Raw genomic sequence first — 24,980 nt, 5'->3', positions numbered from 1 at the left:
ATCCTTGATGAGAGAGAATCATCAGTTGGCTGCCTCCTGCACACTCCCTCCTGGGAATAAAACCGGAAACCTGGGCATGTGCCCGGGTCAGGAATTGAACCATGACCTCTTGGTTCATGGATTGATGCTCAACCACTGAGCCACACCTGCTGGGCCAGCATTGTGATTTTTTTTTTTCATATTCTTAGATCAACTTAATGTGAAAATGGAACTTGAATCCTTTAATTGAACTTTTTATTGTTTGAAGCAGTGGTTCTCAACCTGTGGGTCATGAGCCCTTTAGGGGTCGAATGACCCTTTCACAGGGGACGCCTAATACCATGGGAAAACACATATATAATTACATATTGTTTTTGTGATTAATCACTATGCTTTAATTATGTTTAATTTGTAACAGTGAAATTGGGAGTCAACATAACATGAGGAACTATATTAAAGGGTCCCGGCATTAGGAAGGTTGAGTTTAACACTGGTTTAAAGTATTACATATGTCTCCTTCTCCCCCCATCGACCCCTCCTTGGTCACTCCCACCCCCCTAATTACAAGGAGGCATGATTTAAAAAATCAATATCTGTTTCTTCTTCTCGGGATTGGGAGTATTTACTGAATTCAGACCACCCCCAGAAGGTTGAGTCTCACCTTTTGAACAGATCTTTATGTCTGAATCCTTTGGAAAGTTTCTCAGATGAAGGATGAAGACTTGTCACAGAATCTCAGTCTGGATTCTTCTACACTTCTCTCACATACCTGCAATCTTTTTCCTTCTTCACTGGGTCTCTGAGGAGCCTAAATGGAATACTCTGATGGGAGAAGGAATTCATTCACTTGTTGACCCCCCTTGTTCAGTTGGCAAGGTAAATACTGTGTGTAGAGTGAGAACTTCCAGGAGTGCTCAGGTGACTCAGAAATTGGCCTTAGGAACCCAGAGCATTTTTTGCAAAACACAGAATTGTTTGAAGATATTGGCTATGTAAGGTCTTATGAGTCATCTTTGTCCTAAGATCAGCAGGAAGCCAGGAAACATGGTAAACACTGGGGATGACCCAGTGCATTTCATGTTGACAAACTGACTGCCTGCACTGTGGATGAAGGTCTATAACAATACCTGCTATGCTGTAACAATACCTACATTCTAGTAGTGCTTACAGTTCCGAGAATTGCAGTTTAGCTAAATAAATTGTCAACAAGGCCAGGGAATCTGACCCCCATTAGTGATGAGAAAACCTGACAGAGTGTGTTTCCAAGACCATGACGCTTGGTTCGCTGTGGGCTCTCCTGCACTTGTGCTGTTGCCTTCGGTGTCTGTCAGGTTCCTGGTGGATCTGCGTTTAAATGGTGCTAACACTGCACTCTCCCAGCCTGGCCAGCACTCTGTTTCACACTGAATTCTAAAGGTCACACACTTGGGTATTGTGACCCTTGATAATAAAATTGAATGGAATAAAAATATCAACATCTGAGTTAATATTACAGCACGTTTTCTAATTTTTGTGATCTTCCTTGAGATAAAGAAGTTGTATTCTGAGACATGGCACTTTTAATTTTTTTATTTCTCTTAGGACAAATCATTACTATCATGAAAACTGTTTTATAATGAAATGATTTCCAACCCTAATAACGGGCTCTGGTATTTTTCACATATTTTATTTAGTTTTAAAATATCATAGTGAATTAACTGGTATTTCCCCATTTTCTGGAGAAAATATTGAGGCTGTAGAGATGGTTTTTTTAAGATTAACAGCTAAAAGGTAATGGAAGAGAACCGAGATCACAGTGTTTTTACAGTAGTTTCACCTGCACAAAATTTGTCTAGCAAAAGTCGTTGAGGTTGCACTTATCAAACTGGGCACTGGAAAGTCCAGAAATAGAATAAAGGGGCTCTGGATTTGATTATCTTTTTTCACATAAGTATGTTTTTAAATGGGAAAGTTCTACTGATGAATGCTAACTGTTGGGGTGTAAATATTATAATACCTTCCTAGTTATTTGTAGTTTATATGTTCTTGTTGTTGTAGGGACTAAAAATTGGAGTTTTACTTAGATCATTACTGCAAGGATTACACAATGCTTTTCAGAACAACTGAAGAAGTATGCACACTTGATCAAGGTAAGCATCTGTGTCATTAAAGGTTTTGTGAAGAGTATGGTGACATTTGCTTGTATTTCTGTTATGTTTGGACTCTATGTCATAAACTCGCTTCTAAACAACATAGAGTACAGCCCAGCTGATGGGGTGTCAGGTCCTGTCACTTCTCTGGTACTCTCGTTCTTGAGGTCCCTTCCTTCCTCTCAGCCTCTCTCTCGCTTTCTCTGTCTGTGTGCGTCTCTGTCTGTGTCACTGACCTCCTGTTGTTCAGTCAGTAAGCTGAGTCCACCCCCTTTTCCTTACCACTTTAGTAAATCTTGGTTTTGGTAAGTGCTCCATTTTGTTCTGAGAGTGTCTTGGTCTGAGAAAAGATATGGCATATCATGCTACTTTATTATAACTTCTAGACATAAACTGTCAAGTGCCATGAGTGGGATAGATTTCCACCTTGACATTCCTGATACGACGATTCTAGTGTGAAGCCATCAAGGTGAGCAGCAAGAGTACTAAGCCACATTGACTTCAGGGCCTCCTGATCCCATGTGTTCTCTGCGACCTGTCAACCTCTAGTATCGCCAGGTCCCTAACCATTCTCTACCTGCAGGCCGAAGGATCTTTTGAAAATGTCAATATGATCATGTCTCTTCTGAAAACTGCCAGTGGTCTCCTATGGCCTTTAGAAATGAGTCCCAAATCCTTAGCGTGTCCGTCCAGGCTGTCCATGATCCGACCTTAGCTTCTTTTGCAGTCTTATCTCTCCCTCACCCCTTTTCTGTGGTCACACTTTGAGATCCGCATTGGCATCATACTCTGCCAGCCCCGCTTAGAGCTGTGCCATGCCCTGTATCCGAACGTCTCCCTCTGGAGTCGGTGGGAGGCTGGTGTTCTTTGCGGCATCTCCCATCTTTCCCCTGTCCTGCTCTCTGCTCCCATAGTTGTTTTGTTTTTGTTTTCGTGTTTGTTGTTGTTGTTTTCAGCAATACCATGAAATGCTACAACCTTGTCCACCCTCAGGAGTTTTAAGGATCTCATTCAGTGTGGAAGTTGAGAATTATAAGCAGCAGAATAGTGATGAAGCTAACAGGAGGGACTTGTCTTTCTCACAAAAGAACAAGTCCACAGGTAGGTGGATCCAATATTGAAGTCAGCTGCTCAGTGATGTCAGGGTAAGCTCCCAGCATCAACGAGAGGAAAAAAATCCTCTGCTCGCTATTGTGCTTTATATCAGGGAGGAAAATAGTGTCTCAGAAATCAACTATGAGACTCTTGGGTGAACCCATGGGCAGAACGGGCCGAATTGCAAGGGACATAGAGCAGTTTAGTGTCAAACTGCTCCTGAAAGAGGTGCCTCAGCCCAGGAGGAGGTGGTGAGGGGAAGGGCAGTGGGGACCTGTGGGATGGTGAGCTTCGTGTTTCTACTGTGATCACTGATAGCCCCGGACATTTCTTCTTTGTAGACTTGTGGAGGAAAGGTGCCCCGAGATTCAGGGATGACTTTTAAACAACGGTTTCCTAGCGTTTTGAAGTGCCCTGTCTCATAGGGTCCATATTATCCACATATAACTGGTTAAACATATATGTCATTATTGATCTCAGAGAGAGGAAGGGAAAGGGAACAGAGAGAGCGGGGGGTGGGGATGGGGGCGGTGAGCAGGCTGGGGAAGGGGAAAGAGAAACATCAATGATGAGAGAGCATCATCAGTCCCATAGCCCCAGCGCGCAACCCCAGTACGGGCCCTGACTGGGAATGAAACGGGGATCTCTTGGTTCTGGGGTCCACGCTCAAGCACTGAGCCACGCCATCCCGGCAGCCACATATCACTTTAAAATGAAACTTTTTTTTTTAATTCAAATTTACTAATACTTAAAATTCACTGGGACATTTCGGTTTCTCTTGTTGGATACCTGAGGAGTGTTGGCTTGGTGTATTGACAACCTGGTTTGCCTTGAAAGCAAATATGAAATGAAAGAAAGGAAATGTGTCTCCCCTCAGAGCAAAGTGTTCACATGAGAATGATGAGCTTTGGATGATTGGGCCACAGCACTGAACGGATCCCTCTTGCACAGCGTGCCTCCCTTTGAAATACTCACCAGTGGCATTGCTTTGTCCTTTTCTGCTTAGAATTTTCTGACATGGTGGTTTTCATTTTAATTATAGATTGTTCCAGTGGTGGGCCTTCCGGTGGAACCAGGCTGTGTACCTTGTTTCCCTAGCGACCTGTTCCAGTGGAACCATTGCCTCTCCCTAAGCTGAGTTTGACTGGTGAGTTAAATTCTGTGGGCATGGAGGAAGGGAAATGATTCAGGAAGTGTTTAGTGGAGGGAGTTGTTTTGAGTTACTCCTGTTGCAACCAAAGCAATGCTCTTGCTATTCCTAGTGATATTAAATATGGTTAAGAGCTAGTCTACTGGTTGTTTCTGGCCAAATAGCAAATCCAGCTAAATAGCAAGGGAAGTAGAAGGTCCCCCATTAAGTAATTTTTCCTTTCATGAGACCATTTCAAGATACAAATTGGCATTTGGGAAAGTTTAGAAAGATATGATTGAGTCTGGCCAGTGTTGCACAGTGGTTGAGCGTCTGCCTGGGAACCAGACAGGAGTGCACAGTTGGTTTGATTCGGGGTCAGGGAACAGGCCCGGGTTGCAGACTGGATCACCAATAGGGGTCGTGAAGGAGGCAACCGATCAATGCTTCTCTCTCATCATTTACGTTTCTGTCTCGCCCTTTCTCCCTCCCTGAAATCAATCAAAGTGTATTTTTAAAATATATATTGAGTCTAGCCCCGGCTGATGGGGCTCATTGGATGGGCATCTCCCCTTGCACTGAAAGGTTTCCGGATCAGTTCCCAGGGAGGGCACGTGGCAGGGTTTTGCGGTCAATTCCATGTCACGGGGGTGGGCAGGAGGCGGCTGGTGCGCCTCTCATCTGTGCTCTCTGCCTCTCCCTTCCTCTCTCTACTGTCTGTGTATATACTGGAGGTATGATCCTTGTGTCAACCAGAACCTATACATGAAGCAAAATGAGAAGAAACTGTCACTTCTGGTAGTTTCACTGCTGACAGTTCACCAGTGTGAACATTCTGGTGTATATATTTCCAGATTTTATTTGCCCATTTTATCAGTGTAAACGTAGTTATCAGAAGAAATTAAATGTTTCAAAACTTATTTTAAAACTGTATTATACAGTGAGCACCTTCCATGTCAGCATGTATGTGTACGTGTGTGCGTGCGTGTGTGTGTGTGTGTGTGTGTATGGAATTATGTATATGTACATGAGAAGACATGGTCTACACGTTTTTTTATTTTTTTTATTTTTTTTTATTTGTTAAGGTATTACAAATGTGTCCTCATCCCCCCCTTTAACCCCCAACCTCCCCCACACACACAAACTCATGCTCCCATCCCCCCGTTGTCCATGTCCATTTATTTGGCTTATATACATGTATACAAGTCCTTCTGTTGATCTCTTCCCCTTACCCCCGCCCTCCCCTACTTTCCTTCTGGGGATTGATAGCCTGATCGCTGTTTCTCAGTCTTTGGGTCTGTCCTTTTTCATCAGTCTATGTTGTTCTCTATAATCCACAAATGAGTGATATCATGTGGTATTTATCTTTCTCTGACTGGCTTATTTCACTTAGCATAATGCTCTCCAGTTCCATCCATGCTGTTGCAAAAGGCAAGAGTTCCTTTTTTTTTACCGCAGCATAGTATTCCATTGTGTATATGTACCACAGTTTTCTGATCCACTCATCTGCTGATGGGCACTTAGGCTGTTTCCAAATCTTAGCTATGGTGAATTGTGCTGCTATGAACATAGGGGTGCATATATCCTTTCTAATTGGCGTTTCTGGTTTCTTGGGATATATTCCTAGGAGTGGGATCACAGGGTCAAATGGGAGTTCCATTTTTAGTCTTCTGAGGTAGCTCCATACTGTTCTCCACAGTGGCTGCACCAGTCTGCATTCCCACCAGCAGTGCAGAAGGGTTCCTTTTTCTCCACATCCTCTCCAACACTTGTTGTTTGTTGATTTGTTGATGATAGCCATTCTGACAGGTGTGAGATGATAACGCATTGTCGTTTTGATTTGCATCTCTCGTATAATTAGTGACTTTGAGCAGGTTTTCATATGTCTTTCTGCCTTCTGTATGTCCTCTTTCGAAAAGTGTCTATCTAGGTCCGTTGCCCATTTTTTTATTGGATTTTTTATCTTCCTTTTGTTAAGTTTCATGAGATCCCTGTATATGTTGGAAATTAAACCCTTATCGGTGGTATCATTGGTAAATATGTTCTCCCATGTAGTGGGTCTTCTTGTTGTTTTGTTGATGGTTTCCTTTGCTGTGCAAAAGCTTTTTATTTTGATGTAGTCCCATTTGTTTATTTTCTCTTTAGTTTCCATTGCCCTAGGAGCATTATCAGAGAAGAAATTTCTTCGGCATATGTTTGCGATTTCGCTGCCTGTGGATTCCTCTAGTATTTTTATGGTTTCCCGTCTTACGTTTAAGTCTTTTATCCATTTTGAGTTTATTTTTGTGTATGGTGTGAGTTGGTGATCTAGTTTCATCCTTTTGCATGTATCTGTCCAATTTCCCAACACCATTTATTGAAAAGACTGTCTTGACTCCATTGAATGCTCTTGCCTCCTTTGTCGAATATTAATTGGGCATAGTGGTTTGGGTCGACTTCTGGGGTCTCTATTCTATTCCATTGATCTATATGTCTGTTCTTGTGCCAGTACCAAGCTGTTTTAAGAACAGTGGCTTTGTAATACAGTTTGATATCTGGTATTGAGATCCCACCTACTTTGTGTTTTCTCAGGATTGCTGCAGCTATTCGGGGTCTTTTTTTATTCCAGATGAATTTTTGGAACGTTCGTTCTAGATTTGTGAAATATGCCGTTGGTAATTTAATGGGGATTGCATTGAATCTATAAATTGCTTTGGGTAGTATGGACATTTTGATGATGTTGATTCTACCAATCCGTGAACACGGTATATTCTTCCATCTGTTTATGTCTTCCTCTATCTCTTTTTTCAGTGTCCTGTAGTTTTCAGCATATAAGTCTTTTACCTCCTTAGTTAAGTTTATTCCTAGGTATTTTAATTTTTTTGGTGCAATGGTAAATGGGATTGCTTCTGTAGTTTCACTTTCTGTAAGTTCACTATTGGTGTAAAGAAATGCCATGGATTTCTTAGCATTAATTTTGTATCCTGCTACATTGCCAAATTCATTTATTAAGTCTAATAATTTTTTGATGGAGGCTTTAGGGTTCTGTATGTACAGTATCATGTCATCTGCAAATAAGGACAGTTTTACTTCTTCTTTTCCAATCTGGATGCCTTTTATTTCTTCTTCGTGTCTGATCGCAATGGCTAGTACTTCCAGTACTATGTTGAACAGGAGTGGTGAGAGGGGGCATCCCTGTCTTGTTCCTGTTTTTAGGGGGAATGGTTTTAGTTTTTGCCCATTGATTATGATGTTGGCTGTGGGTTTGTCATATATGGCTTTTATTATGTTGAGGTATGATCCCTCAATTCCTATCTTGCTGAGAGTTTTTATCAAGAAAGGGTGTTGGATTTTGTCAAATGCTTTTTCCGCATCAATTGATATGACTATGTGGTTTTTTTCTCTCAATTTGTTTATGTGGTGTATCACGTTTATTGATTTGCGGATATTGTACCATCCTTGCATCCCTGGGATAAATCCTACTTGGTCATGGTGTATGATCTTTTTGATGTACTGCTGGATCCGATTTGCTAGGATTTTGTTGAGGATTTTGGCATCTATGTTCATGAGGGATATTGGCCTATATTTCTCTTTCATTGTATTGTCTTTATCTGGTTTTGGGATTAGGGTGATGTTGGCTTCATAGAATGAGCTGGGAAGTGTTCCTTCCTCAAAGATCTTTCGACATAGTCTGAGGAGGATAGGTTTTAGGTCTTCCTTGAATGTTTGGTAAAACTCCCCTGTGAAGCCATCTGGCCCCGGGCTTTTGTTTGCTGGAAGCTTTTTGATTACTGCTTCGTTTTCCTCCATAGTTATTGGCCTATTGAGATTTTTAGATTCTTCCTGGTTAAGTTTTGGAAGGTTGTATTTATCTAGGAATATGTCCATTTCCTCCAGGTTGTCTAGTGTGTTGGAGTAGAGTTGTTCATAGTATTTTCTAACAATCCTTTGTATTTCTACGGGGTCTGTTGTTATTTCTCCTCTTTCATTTCTGATTTTGTTTATTTGGGTCCTCTCTCTTTGTTTCTTGGTGAGCCTGGCTAGAGGTGTATCAATCTTGTTTATCCTTTCAAAGAACCAGCTCTTGGTTTTGTTGATCTTTTGTATTGTTTTTTTGGTCTCTATGTCGTTTATCTCCGCTCTGATCTTTGTTATTTCCTTCCTTCTGCTTACAGTGGGCTTTTTTTGTTGCTCTCTTTCTAATTCTTCGAGTTGTAGAGTTAGGTCATTTATTCTCATTGTTTCTTGTTTCTTGCAGTAGGCTTGTAGAGCTGTGAACTTCCCTCTCAAGACTGCTTTTGCTGTGTCCCATAGGTTTTGGATTGTTGTGTTTTCATTGTCATTCGTTGCCATGATGTTTTTTATTTCTTCTTTGATGTTTTTTATTTCTTCTTTGATCTCACTGGTGACCCAGTCGTTGTTTAATAGCATGCTATTTAGTCTCCATGTGTTTGATTTTTTTGGATTGTTTTTGTTGTAGTTGATTTCCAGTTTTATGCCTTTGTGGTCTGAGAAGATACTTGATATGATTTCAATTTTCTTGAATTTGAAGAGACTTTGTCTGTGACCCAATATATGGTCTATCTTTGAAGATGACAAATGTGCACCTGAGGAGAATGTATATTCTGTGGCTTTGGGGTGAAATGTTCTGAAGATGTCAATTAATTCCATCTGATCTAGTGAGTCATTTAGGATTGATGTTTCTTTGCTGAGTTTCTGTTTAGAGGATTTGTCCAGTGGCAATAATGGGGTGTTAAGGTCTCCTACTATGATTGTATTGCTGTCAATCTCTCCCTTGATCTTCTCCAGAAGATTTCTTACGTATTTGGGTGCTCCTATATTGGGTGCATATATATTTACCAGAGTTATTTCTTCTTGTTGGACTGCTCCCTTTAGTATTATGAAGTGGCCTTCTTGATCTCTTTTTATGTCCTTCACTTTGAGATCTAATTTGTCAGATATAAGTATTGCTACCCCGGCTCTTTTTTCACTTCCATTGGCCTGAAAAACCTTTTTCCATCCCTTCACCATCAGTCTGTGTGCGTCTTTTTTTCTGAGGTGGGTTTCCTGTAGACAGCAGATATATGGGTCATGTTTTCTTATCCACTCATTTACCCTATGCCTTTTGACTGGGGAATTTAATCCATTTACATTTAAAGTTATTATTGATAGAAACTTGTTAGTCACCATTTTTGTTCTTTACCGCTGTGTTCCTTCTTTGTTTCCTGTTTTTTCTATTTACAGCAGACACTTTAGCATTTCTTGCATTGCTGGTTTGGTTGTAATCAACTCCCGTAGACCATTTTTGTCTGTGAAGCTCCTGATTTGACCCTCAATTTTGATTGATAGCCTCGCTGGGTATAGTATTCTTGGATTCAGACCCTTCCTTTGCATGACTTTGTATATTTCATTCCATTCCCTTCTTGCCTGATGTGTTTCTGTTGAGAAATCGGTCGCTAGTCTGATGGGGGATCCTTTGTAGGTAACTTTCCGTCTCTCTCTGGCTGCTTTTAAGATTCTTGCTTTGTCGTTGGTGTTTGCCAATTTAATTATTATGTGCCTTGGTGTCGGTCTTTTCGGGTTCATTTTGTTTGGGACTCTGTGAGCTTCTTGGATTTGTGTGAGTTTTTTCCTCCCTATATCAGGGAAATTTTCTGTTAATATTTTTTCAAACAGGTTTTCTATTCCTTGCTCAGTTTCCTCTCCTTCTGGCACCCCTATTATTCAGATGTTGTTCCGTTTAGCATTGTCCCAGAGTTCTCTTAGGCTCTCTTCCTGCTTTTTAATTTTTTTACACGTGTTTTTAAATAACAACCTTATTTATTCAAAAGGAGTATTTAACTTAATGGGAAATAGTCTACATAAATAGGTAGGTACTTTTAGAAATTATCCTTATTTACTATTATAAATGTACAGTTGGGATGTATTCCTCTGAATTATTGAAGATAATTGCCTAGAACTCTTCTGACAGCACAAGAGAAGTCTTCCAGGGCAGCCAGTAGCTGGCTCCATAATGGCTTCAGGTACTGCCTCGGGCCAGGCCTAGCCAGGGCAGGGCCTCTCATTGGACCAGTCTGGCCCCTGAGCAGGCCCTTCCTCTGCCTCCGGAGAGCTCTGGAGCTCTGGGCTTGGACCTGGAGCAGGAGAAAGAGACACATTGACTCACACTCCTGGCTTTCCTGTGACTTAGTGCAGACAGGAAAGATGCCACCGCCTTAAGGAAACTCCAACCCATGAGCCTGCCATTCCCCGATGATCTGCCCGGATGATCATTCCCCCTCACCTTGTTGAGTTGCCTCGGTGGGCTCAAGGTGCTGCAGTGCCAACCATAGATTTTGGGCATGGCCCACCAAGTGTGAGGCAGAGTTGACGGTCACCAAGGCCTGCTCTACCTCGAAGCAGGCGAAAGGAAGGGGCTGCCCAAAACCCTGGACCTGGTCCAGCCAGGTCCCCACCATCGCAGCAAAGGCCCTGGGGAGAGGCAGGTGGGCAACAGAGTCTGAGTCCTGGTCTTTCTTTCCACTCTGCCCTCCCATGGCACACTTGTTTAGATCTGAGCCTCTGTGCAGGCCCCCCTTGCCCACCCAGGGGACAACCCCATGCCACCCTCGGCCCCTGTGTGGCTCTGCTGGTTGTAGCAGTTGTGGGATCCAGCAGGTTCAACACGGAGTCTGAGTAAGACTCTTCTTCCCACTGGCAGCTCCCCGGAAGGTCCTGTGCACTGCACACACCCACCCTCGGGGCACTGGGTGTCTGGGATGAGGACTGAGACAGACTGCTGACCACAGTCCTGTTCTGAGCTTGGCCACAGTGGTAAGGGGAGATGGATATGGAGAGGGGAAGGGAGAGCGAGGCGGGATGTTTTTCACAAAACTTTCTCATACTGGCAAGGAAAAAAGAAGGTGATGATTAATATAGGTTTGAATTTGGGAGGGTGGGAGGAATGGTGGTGGTCAAAGTCATGAGAAACAGGGTGTTGTGTTAGTGCCGGCAGTGTATAATAATGAATTTGATTTCCTTTTACATGGTAGACTATTGAATATTGTTAAACTCTTGAAAGGATGGTCAGCTCAATATCTGAAGTTTTATGCCACAACTGGTCCAGTTTTTCATTTAAAAACTTGGTCTAGAACAGCATGGTTGGATATTGGAGATACTAGAGAAGTGAGGTTTTACTGTTTCACTGATGTTTCACTTCATGTTACTTTTGCCCCATACATAAGTAAGATATTAGCACTAAGGGAAATTGGGTATGGTGTACATGGTTATTATCTTCACAATTTTTCTGTAAATGTGGAACTATTCTAAAATAAACATCCATTAAAACAACACTCAATATCCTAGGAAATTGTAGCAACTGAACCTAGTGGAATGGACCACTGAAATGACGGGGGAGTATGGGAATTGTCTTAGAGGAAACACCACCTCCCTGCCATATGCTGTACTGTAATGGAACTAGAGGAAATGAGAGAGAGAGAGAGGACAGTTTGGGAAAAATGTTAGGAGTTAAGAGGAAGGTCTCAGTTTTAAAACTAGAGTGCGTGATATTTCAGCATCTTCTGCCACCCCCGCCCCTCCTGGATAGTCTAGCTGAGGCTTTGTGATGTCACGCCCCACCATGGCAACCACAGATTTTGGGCAACCAGAGCTGAAGGGAGTGGCTCCTCATTACCCTAAAGAATATAAATGGAGACCAGGCCCCCTTCAGCAGTGTCTGTTGCCTCAAGATAGCGAACCTTAATAAGAGGATATTGTAGACTAGTAGAGATATGGAGTAAGACTCCACACAGAAGGGTGAATGAAGAAACTGTGAGTCCAAACGTGAATTTATGTTCGTATTGGGGGTAGGTGGGATGGATGGTGGACGTCGCAGTCATGAGTAACAGCGTGTTGTGTTAGTGATGGCAGTGTATAATTAAGTATTTGATTTCCTTTTTATATGTCAGACTATTGAATATTGTTAAAGTATGGAAAGGATGGTCAGCTCAAGATGTGAATTTTATTCCAAAACTGGTACAGTTTTTCTTTTAACAACTTGGTCTAGAACAGCACTTTTGGATATTGGAGATACTAGAGAACTGAGGTTTTACTCTGTTTCACAGATGATTCACTTCATGTTACTTTTGCCCCATACATAAGAAAGATATTAGTGCTAAGGGAAATTGGGTATGATGTACATGGTTATTATCTTCACAATTTTTCTGTAAATGTGGAACTATTCTAAAATAAACATCCATTAAAACAACACTCAAAATCCTAGAAAATTGTAGCAACTGAACCTAGTGGAATGGACTATTGAAATGACGGGGGAGTATGGGAATTGTCTTAGAAGAAACAACACCTCCCTCCCATATGCTGGACTGTAATAGAACTAGAGGAAATGAGAGAGAGAGAGGACAGTTTGGGAAAAATGTTAGGAGTTAAGAGGAAGGTCTCTGTTTTATAACCAGAGTGTGTGAGATTTCTGCATCTTCTACCACCCACGCCCCACCTGGATGGTCTAGCTGAGGCATTGTGATGTCAAGCCACACCATGGCAACCACAGAATTTGGGCATCCAGACCTGAAGGGAGTGGCTCCTCATTACCCTAAAGAGTATAAATAGAGGCCAGGCCCCCTTCAGAAGTGTCTGTTGCCTCAAGATAGCGAACCTTAATAAGAGGATTTTGTAGACTAGTAGAGATAAGGAGTAAGACTCCAAACAGAAGGGTGGATGAAGAAACTGTAAGTCCAAAAGTGAATTTATATTCGTATTGGGGGTAGGTGGGATGGATGGTGGAGGTCGCAGTCATGAGTAACAGGGTGTTGTGTTAGTGATGGCAGTGTATAATTATTTGATTTCCTTTTTATATGGCAGACTATTGAATATTGTTAAAGTATGGAAAGGATGGTCAGCTCAAGATGTGAATTTTATGCTACAACTGGTACAGTTTTTCCTTTAACAACTTGGTCTAGAACCTCATTTTTGGATGTTGGAGATACTAGAGAAGTGAGGTTTCACTCTGTTTCACTGATGATTCACTTCATGTTATTATTGCCCCATACATAAGTAAGATATTAGTAATAAGGGAAATTGGGTATGGTGTACATGGTTATTATCTTCACAATTTTTCTGTAAATGTGGAACTATTCTAAAATAAACATCCATTAAACCAACACTCAAAATCCTAGGAAATTGTAGCAACTCAACCTAGCGGAATGGACCACTGAAATGACGGGGGAGTATGGGAATTGTCTTAGAGGAAACACCACCTCCCTGCCATATGCTGGACTGTAATGGAACTAGAGGAAATGACAGAGAGAGAGAGGACAGTTTGGGAAAAATGTTAGGAGTTAAGAGGAAGGTCTCTGTTTTATAACCAGAGTGTGTGAGATTTCTGCATCTTCTGCTCCCCCCGCCCCTCCTGGATGTTCTAGCTGAGGCATTGTGATGTCAAGCCACACCATGGCAACCACAGAATTTGGGCAACCAGAGCTGAAGGGAGTGGCTCCTCATTACCTTATAGAGTATAAATAGAGGCCAGGCCCCCTTCAGTAGTGTCTGTTGCCTCAAGGTAGCGAAACTTAATAAGACGATATTGTAGACTAGTAGAGATAAGGAGTAAGACCTCAAACAGAAGGGTGGATGAAGAAACTGTAAGTCCAAAAGTGAATTTATGTTCGTATTGGCGGTGGGTGGGATGGATGGTGGAGGTCGCAGTCATGAGTAACAGGGTGTTGTGTTAGTGATGGCTGTGTATAATTAAGTATTTGATTTCCTTTTTATATGGCAGACTATTGAATATTGTTAAAGTATGGAAAGGATGGTCAGCTCAAGATGTGAATTTTATTCCACAACTGGTACAGTTTTTCTTTTAACAACTTGGTCTAGAACAGCACTTTGGGATATTGGAGATACTAGAGAACTGAGGTTTTACTCTGTTTCACAGATGATTCACTTCATGTTACTTTTGCCCCATACATAAGAAAGATATTAGTGCTAAGGGAAATTGGGTATGATGTACATGGTTATTATCTTCACAGTTTTTCTGTAAATGTGGAACTATTCTAAAATAAACAGCCATTAAAACAACACTCAAAATCCTAGGAAATTGTAGCAACTCAACCTAACGGAATGGACCACTGAAATGACGGGGGAGTATGGGAATTGTCTTAGAGGAAACACCACCTCCCTGCCATATGCTGGAGTGTAATGGAACTAGAGGAAATGAGAGAGAGAGAGAGGACAGTTTGGGAAAAATGTTAGGAGTTAAGAGGAAGGTCTCTGTTTTATAACCAGAGTGTGTGAGATTTCTGCATCTTCTGCTCCCCCCGCCCCTCCTGGATGGTCTAGCTGAGGCATGGTGATGTCAAGCCACACCATGGCAACCACAGAATTTGGGCAACCAGAGCTGAAGGGAGTGGCTCCTCATTACCTAATAGAGTATAAATAGAGGCCAGGCCCCCTTCAGTAGTGTCTGTTGCCTCAAGGTAGCGAAACTTAATAAGACGATATTGTAGACTAGTAGAGATAAGGAGTAAGACATAAAACAGAAGGGTGGATGAAGAAACTGTAAGTCCAAAAGTGAATTTATGTTCGTATTGGCGGTAGGTGGGATGGATGATGGAGGTCGCAGTCATGAGTAACAGGGTGTTGTGTTAGTGATGGCTGTGTATAATTAAGTATTTGATTTCCTTTTTATATGGCAGACTATTGAATATTGTTAAAGTATGGAAAGGATGGTCAGCTCAAGATGTGAATTTTATGCTACAACTGGTACAGTTTTTCCTTGAACAACTTGGTCTAGAACAGCATTTTTGGATATTGGAGATACTAGAGAAGTGAGGTTTCACTCTGTTTCACTGATGATTCACTTCATGTTACTTTTGCCCCATACATAAGTAAGATATTAGTAATAAGGGAAATTGGGTATGGTGTATATGGTTATTATCTTCACAATTTTTCTGTAAATGTGGAACTATTCTAAAATAAACAGCCATTAAAACAACACTCAAAATCCTAGGAAATTGTAGCAACTCAACCTAGCGGAATGGACCACTGAAATGACGGGGGAGTATGGGAATTGTCTTAGAGGAAACACCACCTCCCTGCCATATGCTGGAGTGTAATGGAACTAGAGGAAATGAGAGAGAGAGAGAGGACAGTTTGGGAAAAATGTTAGGAGTTAAGAGGAAGGTCTCTGTTTTATAACCAGAGTGTGTGAGATTTCTGCATCTTCTGCTCCCCCTGCCCCTCCTGGATGGTCTAGCTGAGGCTTTGTGATGTCAAGCCACACCATGGCAACCACAGAATTTGGGCAACCAGAGCTGAAGGGAGTGGCTCCTCATTACCTTATAGAGTATAAATAGAGGCCAGGCCCCCTTCAGTAGTGTCTGTTGCCTCAAGGTAGCGAAACTTAATAAGAGGATATTGTAGACTAGTAGAGATAACGAGTAAGACGTCAAACAGAAGGGTGGATGAAGAAACTGTAAGTCCAAAAGTGAATTTATGTTCGTATTGGCGGTAGGTGGGATGGATGGTGAAGGTCGCAGTCATGAGTAACAGGGAGTTGTGTTAGTGATGGCAGTGTATAATTAAATATTTTATTTCCTTTTTATATGGCAGACTATTGAATATTGTTAAACTATGGAAAGGATGGTCACCTCAAGATGTTAATTTTATTCCACAACTGGTACAGTTTTTCTTTAACATCATGGTGTAAAACAGAATTGTTGGATATTGGAGATACTAGAGAAGTGATTTTTGACTCTGTTTCACTGAAGGGGAGGGAGCTAAGCAGGGGGCAGGCATGTGAGACTGGAGTAATGTAGATTTCCCTTGTTGTGGCACCGGAGAAGCCATTCCATACTGAGCCTGACACTTAGAATAAGGACAAGGAGAAGTCTGAATCGGGATTTTTTTCACAACACTTTCTCATACTGGAAAATAAAAAACAAGTTGATGTTTAATTTAGGTTTGGATTCGCTGGGTGGGATAGATGGTAGTGGTCGCAGTCATGAGGAACAGGGTGTTGTGTTAGTGCTGGCAGTGTATAATAATGCATTTGATTTCCTTTTTACTTGGTAGACTATTGAATATTGTTAAATTCTTGAAAGGATGGTCAGCTCAAGATCTGAAGTTTTATGCCACAACTGGTCCAGTTTTTCCTTGAACAAATTGGTCTAGAACAGCATTGCTGGGTATTGGAGATACTAGAGAATTGAGGTTTCACTCTGTTTCACTGATTATTCACTTCATGTTACATTTGCCCAAACATAAGTAAGATGTTAGTAATAAGGGAAATTGGGTATTGTGTACATGGTTATTACCTTCACAATTTTTCTGTAAATGTGGAACTATTCTAAAATAAAACATCCATTAAAACAACACTCAAAATCCTAGGAAATGATTGCAACTGAACATAGTGGAATGGACCACTGAAATGACGGGGAGTATGGGAATTGTCTTAGAGGAAACACCACCTCCCTGCCATATGCTGGGCTATAATGGAACTAGAGGAAATGAGAGAGAGAGAGGACAGTTTGGGAAAAATGTAAGGAGTTAAAAGGAAGGTCTCTGTTTTATAACCAGAGTGTGTGAGATTTCTGCATCTTCTGCCACCCCCGCCCCTCCTGGATGGTCTAGCTTAGGCTTTGTGATGTCAAGCCACACCATGGCAACCACAGAATTTGGGCAACCAGAGCTGAAGGGAGTGGCTCCTCATTACCCTAAAGAGTATAAATAGAGGCCAGGCCCCCTTCAGTAGTGTCTGTTGCCTCAAGATAGCGAACCTTAATAAGATGATATTGTAGACTAGTAGAGATAAGGAGTAAGACTCTTAACAGAAGGGTGGATGAAGATTCTGTAAGTCCAAAAGTGAATTTATGTTCGTATTGGGGGTAGGTGGGATGGATGGTGATTGGAGTCATGAGTAACAGGGTGTTGTGTTAGTGATGGCAGTGTATAATAAAAAATTTGATTTCCTTTTTATATGGCAGACTATTGAATATTGTTAAAGTAAGGAAAGGATGATCAGCTCAAGATGTGAATTTTATGCCACAACTTGTACAGTTTTTCCTTTAACATCATGGTCTAGAACAGCATTGTTGGATATTGGAGATTCTAGAGAAGTGAGGTTTGACTCTGTTTCACTGATGGGGAGGAATCTAAGGAGGGGGCTGGCATGTGAGAAGGGAGTAATGTAGATTTCTTTAGTGGGGGCACCAGACAAGCCATTCCATACTGAGCCATAAACTTTAAATAAGGAGAAGGAGGAGTCTGACTGGGGATGTTTTTCGCAAAACTTTCTCATACTGGAAAAGAAAATGGAAGCTGATGTTTAATTTAGGTTTGGTTTCGGGGGGTGGGATGGATGGTAGTGGTCGCAGTCATAAGGAACAGGGTGTTGTGTTAGTATTGGCAGTGTATAATAATGCATTTGATTTCCTTTTTACATGGTAGACTATTGAATATTGTTAACTTTTGAACGGATGGTCAGCTCAATATCTGAAGTTTTAAGCCACACCTCGTCCAGTTTTACGTTTAACAACTTGGTCTAGAACAGCATTGTTGGATATTGGAGATACTAGAGAAGTGAGGTTTTACTCTGTTTCACTGATGATTCACTTCATGTTACTTTTGCCCCATACATAATTATGATATTAGTAATAAGGGAAATTGGGTAGGGTGTACATGGTTATTATTTCACAATTTTTCTGTAAATGTGGAACTATTCTAAAATAAAACAGCCATTAAAACAACACTCAAAATCCTAGGAAATTGTAGCAACTGAACATAGGAATGGACCACTGAAATGACGGGGAGTATGGCAATTGTCTTAGAGGAAACACCACCTCCCTGCCATATGCTGGACTGTAATGGAACTAGAGGAAATGACAGAGAGAGAGAGGACAGTTTGGGAAAAATGTTAGGAGTTAAGAGGAAGGTCTCTGTTTTATAACCAGAGTGTGTGAGATTTCTGCATCTTCTGCTACCCCCGCCCCTCCTGGATGGTCTAGCTGAGGCGTTGTGATGTCAAGTCATACCATGGAAACCACTGATATTGGGCAACCTGATCTTAAGTGAGTGGCTCTTCATTAACCTAAAAAGTACATATAGAGGCCAGTACCCTCTGAGTAGTGTCTGTTGCCTCAAGATAGCGAAACTTAATAAGACGATCTTGTAGACTAGTAGAGATAAGGGGTAAGACTCCAAACAGAAGGGTGGATGAAGACACTGCAAGTCCAAAAGAGAATTTATGTTTGTATTGGGGATAGGTGGGATGGATGCTGCAGTTCGCAGTCATGAGTAACAGTTTGCGGTGTTAGTGCTGGCAGTGTATAATAATGAATTTGATTTCCTTTTACATGGTAGACTATTGAATATTGTTAAATTATTGAAAGGATGGGCAGCTCAAGATCTGAAGTTTTATGCCACAACCGGTCCAGTTTTTTCGTTAACAACTTGGTCTAGAACAGCATTGCTGGATATTGGAGATACTAGAGAATTGAGGTTTCACTCTAACTGTTACACTGATTATGCATTTCATGTTACATTTGCCCAAACATAAGAAAGATATTAGTAATGAGGGAAATTGGGTATGGTGTACATTGTTATTATCTTAGCGATTTTTCTGTAAATCTGGAACTATTCTAAAATCAAACATCCATTGAAACAACACTCAAAAGCATAGGAAATTGTATTAAGGGAACATAGTGGAATGGACCACTGAAATGTCGGGGGAGTTTGGGAATTGTCTTAGAGGAAACACCACCTCCTTGCCATATCCTGGACTATAATGGAAGTAGAGGAAATGAGAGAGAAAGACAGATTGGGAAAAATTTTAGGAGTTAGGAGGAAGTTTTCTGTTTTATAACCAGAGTGTGTGAGATTTCTGCATCTTCGGCCACCCCCGCCCCTCCTGGATGGTCTAGCTGAGGCTTTGTGATGTCAAGCCACACCATGGCAACCACAGATTTTGGGCAACCAGAGCTGAAGTGAGTGGCTCCTCATTAACCTAGAGTATATATAGATGCCAGGCACCCTTGAGTACTGTCTGGTGCCTCAAGATAGTGAAACTTAATAAGACGATATTGTAGACTAGTAGAGATAAGGAGTAAGACTCCAAACACAAGGATGGATGAAGAAACTGCAAGTCCAAAAGTGAATTTATGTTCGTAGTGGGGGTAGGTGGGATGGATGGTGGAGGTCGCAGTCCTAACAGGGTGTTGTGTTAGTGATGGCAGTGTATAATAAAGAATTTGATTTCGTTTTTATGTGGCAGACTATTGAATATTGTTAAACCATTTGAAAGGATGGTCAGCTCAAGACGTGAATTTTATGCCACAACTTGTACAGTTTTTCCTTAACATCATGGTCTAGAACAGCATTTTGGGATATTGGAGATACTAGAGAAGTGAGGTTTGACTCTGTTTCACGGATGGGGAAGGATCTACGGAGGGGCAGGCATGTGAGAAGGGGGTAATGTAGATTCCTTTAGTTGGGGCACCAGACAAGCCATTCCATAATGAGCCAGAAACTTAGAATATGGAGAAGAAACCTGATTGAGGATGTTTTTCACAAAACTTTCTCATACTGGCAAGGAAAAAAGAACCTGATGTTGAATATAGGCTTGGAATTGGGAGGGTGGGATGGATGGTGGTGGTCGCAGTCCTGAGGAACAGGGTGTTGTGTTAGTGCTGGCCATGTATAATAATGAATTTGATTTCCTTTTACATGGTAGACTATTGAATATTGTTAAATTATTGAAAGGATGGGCAGCTCAAGATCTGAAGTTCTATGCCACAACCCGTCCAGTTTTTTCGTTAACAACTTGGTCTAGAACAGCATTGCTGGATATTGGAGATACTAGAGAATTGAGGTTTCACTCTGTTTCACTGATTATGCATTTCATGTTACATTTGCCCAAACATAAGTAAGATATTAGTAATGAGGGAAATTGGGTATCGTGTACATTGTTATTATCTTCACGATTTGTATGTAAACCTGGGACTATTCAAAAATCAAACATCCATTAAAACAACACTCAAAATCCTAGGAAATGATTGCAACTGAACATAGTGAAATGGACCACTGAAATGAGGAGGAGTATGATAATTGTCTTAGAGGAAACACCACCACTCTGCGATATCCTGGACTATAATGGAAGTAGAGAAAATGAGAGAGAAAGAGGAGAAATTGGGAAAAATTTTAGGAGTTAAGAGGAAGTTTTCTGTTTTATAACCAGAGTGTGTGAGATTTCTGCATCTTCGGCCACCCGCCACCTCCTGGATGGTCTAGCTGAGGCTTTGTGATGTCAAGCCACACCATGGCAACCACAGATTTTGGGCAACCAGAGCTGAAGTGAGTGGCTCCTCATTAACCTAGAGTATATATAGATGCCAGGCACCCTTGAGTACTGTCTGGTGCCTCAAGATAGTGAAACTTAATAAGACGATATTGTAGACTAGTAGAGATAAGGAGTAAGACTCCAAACACAAGGATGGATGAAGAAACTGCAAGTCCAAAAGTGAATTTATGTTCGTAGTGGGGGTAGGTGGGATGGATGGTGGAGGTCGCAGTCCTAACAGGGTGTTGTGTTAGTGATGGCAGTGTATAATAAAGAATTTGATTTCGTTTTTATGTGGCAGACTATTGAATATTGTTAAACCATTTGAAAGGATGGTCAGCTCAAGACGTGAATTTTATGCCACAACTTGTACAGTTTTTCCTTAACATCATGGTCTAGAACAGCATTTTGGGATATTGGAGATACTAGAGAAGTGAGGTTTGACTCTGTTTCACGGATGGGGAAGGATCTACGGAGGGGCAGGCATGTGAGAAGGGGGTAATGTAGATTCCTTTAGTTGGGGCACCAGACAAGCCATTCCATAATGAGCCAGAAACTTAGAATATGGAGAAGAAACCTGATTGAGGATGTTTTTCACAAAACTTTCTCATACTGGCAAGGAAAAAAGAACCTGATGTTGAATATAGGCTTGGAATTGGGAGGGTGGGATGGATGGTGGTGGTCGCAGTCCTGAGGAACAGGGTGTTGTGTTAGTGCTGGCCATGTATAATAATGAATTTGATTTCCTTTTACATGGTAGACTATTGAATATTGTTAAATTATTGAAAGGATGGGCAGCTCAAGATCTGAAGTTCTATGCCACAACCCGTCCAGTTTTTTCGTTAACAACTTGGTCTAGAACAGCATTGCTGGATATTGGAGATACTAGAGAATTGAGGTTTCACTCTGTTTCACTGATTATGCATTTCATGTTACATTTGCCCAAACATAAGTAAGATATTAGTAATGAGGGAAATTGGGTATCGTGTACATTGTTATTATCTTCACGATTTGTATGTAAACCTGGGACTATTCAAAAATCAAACATCCATTAAAACAACACTCAAAATCCTAGGAAATGATTGCAACTGAACATAGTGAAATGGACCACTGAAATGAGGAGGAGTATGATAATTGTCTTAGAGGAAACACCACCACTCTGCGATATCCTGGACTATAATGGAAGTAGAGAAAATGAGAGAGAAAGAGGAGAAATTGGGAAAAATTTTAGGAGTTAAGAGGAAGTTTTCTGTTTTATAACCAGAGTGTGTGAGATTTCTGCATCTTCGGCCACCCGCCACCTCCTGGATGGTCTAGCTGAGGCTTTGTGATGTCAAGCCACACCATGGCAACCACAGATTTTGGGCAACCAGAGCTGAAGTGAGTGGCTCCTCATTAACCTAGAGTATATATAGATGCCAGGCACCCTTGAGTACTGTCTGGTGCCTCAAGATAGTGAAACTTAATAAGACGATATTGTAGACTAGTAGAGATAAGGAGTAAGACTCCAAACACAAGGATGGATGAAGAAACTGCAAGTCCAAAAGTGAATTTATGTTCGTAGTGGGGGTAGGTGGGATGGATGGTGGAGGTTGCAGTCATAACAGGGTGTTGTGTTAGTGATGGCAGTGTATAATAAAGAATTTGAATTCGTTTTTATGTGGCAGACTATTGAATATTGTTAAACTATTGAAAGGATGGTCAGCTCAAGACGTGAATTTTATGCCACAAGTTGTACAGTTTTTCCTTAACATCATGGTCTAGAACAGCATTGTGGGATAATGGAGATACTAGAGAAGTGAGGTTTGACGCTGTTTCACGGATGGGGAATGATCTAAGGAGGGGCAGGCATGTGAGAAGGGAGTATTGTAGATTCCTTTAGTTGGGGCACCAGACAAGCCATTCCATACTGAGCCAGAAACTTAGAATATGCAGAAGAAGTCTGATTGAGGATGTTTATCACAAAACTTTCTCATACTGGCAAGGAAAAAAGAAGCTGATGTTGAATATAGGTTTGGAATTGGGAGGGTGGGATGGATGGTGGTAGTCGCAGTCCTGAGGAACAGGGTGTTGTGTTAGTGCTGGCAGTGTATAATAATGAATTTGATTTTCTTGTACATGGTAGACTATTGAATATTGTTAAATTATTGAAAGGATGGGCAGCTCAAGATCTGAAGTTTTATGCCACAACCGGTCCAGTTTTTTCGTTAACAACTTGGTCTAGAACAGCATTGCTGGATATTGGAGATACTAGAGAATTGAGGTTTCACTCTAACTGTTACACTGATTATGCATTTCATGTTACATTTGCCCAAACATAAGAAAGATATTAGTAATGAGGGAAATTGGGTATGGTGTACATTGTTATTATCTTAGCGATTTTTCTGTAAATCTGGAACTATTCTAAAATCAAACATCCATTGAAACAACACTCAAAAGCATAGGAAATTGTATTAAGGGAACATAGTGGAATGGACCACTGAAATGTCGGGGGAGTTTGGGAATTGTCTTAGAGGAAACACCACCTCCCTGCCATATGCTGGACTACAATGGAAGTAGAGGAAATGAGAGAGAAAGAGGACAGATTGGGAAAAATTTTAGGAGTTAGGGGGAAGTTTTCTGTTTTATAACCAGAGTGTGTGAGATTTCTGCATCTTCGGCCACCCCCGCCCCTCCTGGATGGTCTAGCTGAGGCTTTGTGATGTCAAGCCACACCATGGCAACCACAGATTTTGGGCAACCAGAGCGGAAGTGAGTGGCTCCTCATTAACCTAGAGTATATATAGATGCCAGGCACCCTTCAGTACTGTCTGGTGCCTCAAGATAGTGAAACTTAATAAGACGATATTGTAGACTAGTAGAGATAAGGAGTAAGATTCCAAACACAAGGATGGATGAAGAAACTGCAAGTCCAAAAGTGAATTTATGTTCGTAGTGGGGGTAGGTGGGATGGATGGTGGAGGTCTCAGTCGTAACAGGGTGTTGTGTTAGTGATGTCAGTGTGTAAAAAAGAATTTGATTTCCTTTTTATATGGCAGACTATTGAATATTGTTAAATTATTGAAAGGATGGTCAGCTCAAGACGTGAATTTTATGCCACAAGTTGTACAGTTTTTCCTTAACATCATGGTCTAGAACAGCATTCTGGGATAATCGAGATACTAGAGAAGTGAGGTTTGACTCTGTTTCACGGATGGGGAATGATCTAAGGAGGGGCAGGCATATGAGAAGGGAGTAATGTAGATTCCTTTAGTTGGGGCACCAGACAAGCCATTCCATACTGAGCCAGAAACTTAGAATATGGAGAAGAAGTCTGATTGAGGAGGTTATTCACAAAACTTTCTCATACTGGCAAGGAAAAAAGAAGCTGATGTTGAATATAGGTTTGGAATTGGGAGGGTGGGATGGATGGTGGTAGTCGCAGTCCTGAGAAACAGGGTGTTGTGTTAGTGCTGGCAGTGTATAATAATGAATTTGATTTTCTTGTACATGGTAGACTATTGAATATTGTTAAATTATTGAAAGGATGGGCAGCTCAAGATCTGAAGTTTTATGCCACGACCGGTCCAGTATTTTCGTTAACAACTTGGTCTAGAACAGCATTGCTGGATATTGGAGATATTAGAGAATTGAGGTTTCACTCTAACTGTTACACTGATTATGCATTTCATGTTACATTTGCCCAAACATAAGAAAGATATTAGTAATGAGGGAAATGGGTATGGTGTACATTGTTATTATCTTAGCGATTTTTCTGTAAATCTGGAACTATTCTAAAATCAAACATCCATTGAAACAACACTCAAAAACATAGGAAATTGTATTAAGGGAACATAGTGGAATGGACCACTGAAATGTCGGGGGAGTTTGGGAATTGTCTTAGAGGAAACACCACCTCCTTGCCATATCCTGGACTATAATGGAAGTAGAGGAAATGAGAGAGAAAGAGGACAGATTGGGAAAAATTTTAGGAGTTAGACGGAAGTTTTCTGTTTTATAACCAGAGTGTGTGAGATTTCTGCATCTTCGGCCACCCCCGCCCCTCCTGGATGGTCTAGCTGAGGCTTTGTGATGTCAAGCCACACCATGGCAACCACAGATTTTGGGCAACCAGAGCTGAAGTGAGTGGCTCCTCATTAACCTAGAGTATATATAGATGCCAGGCACCCTTCAGTACTGTCTGGTGCCCCAAGATAGTGAAACTTAATAAGACGATATTGTAGACTAGTAGAGATAAGGAGTAAGATTCCAAACACAAGGATGGATGAAGAAACTGCAAGTCCAAAAGTGAATTTATGTTCGTAGTGGGGGTAGGTGGGATGGATGGTGGAGGTCGCAGTCA

Source organism: Myotis nattereri, assembly GCF_964212035.1.
Source record: "Myotis nattereri genome assembly, chromosome: 10".
In the NCBI taxonomy this organism is placed as follows: Eukaryota; Metazoa; Chordata; class Mammalia; order Chiroptera; family Vespertilionidae; genus Myotis; species Myotis nattereri.
This window is presented reverse-complemented; position numbering follows the sequence as displayed.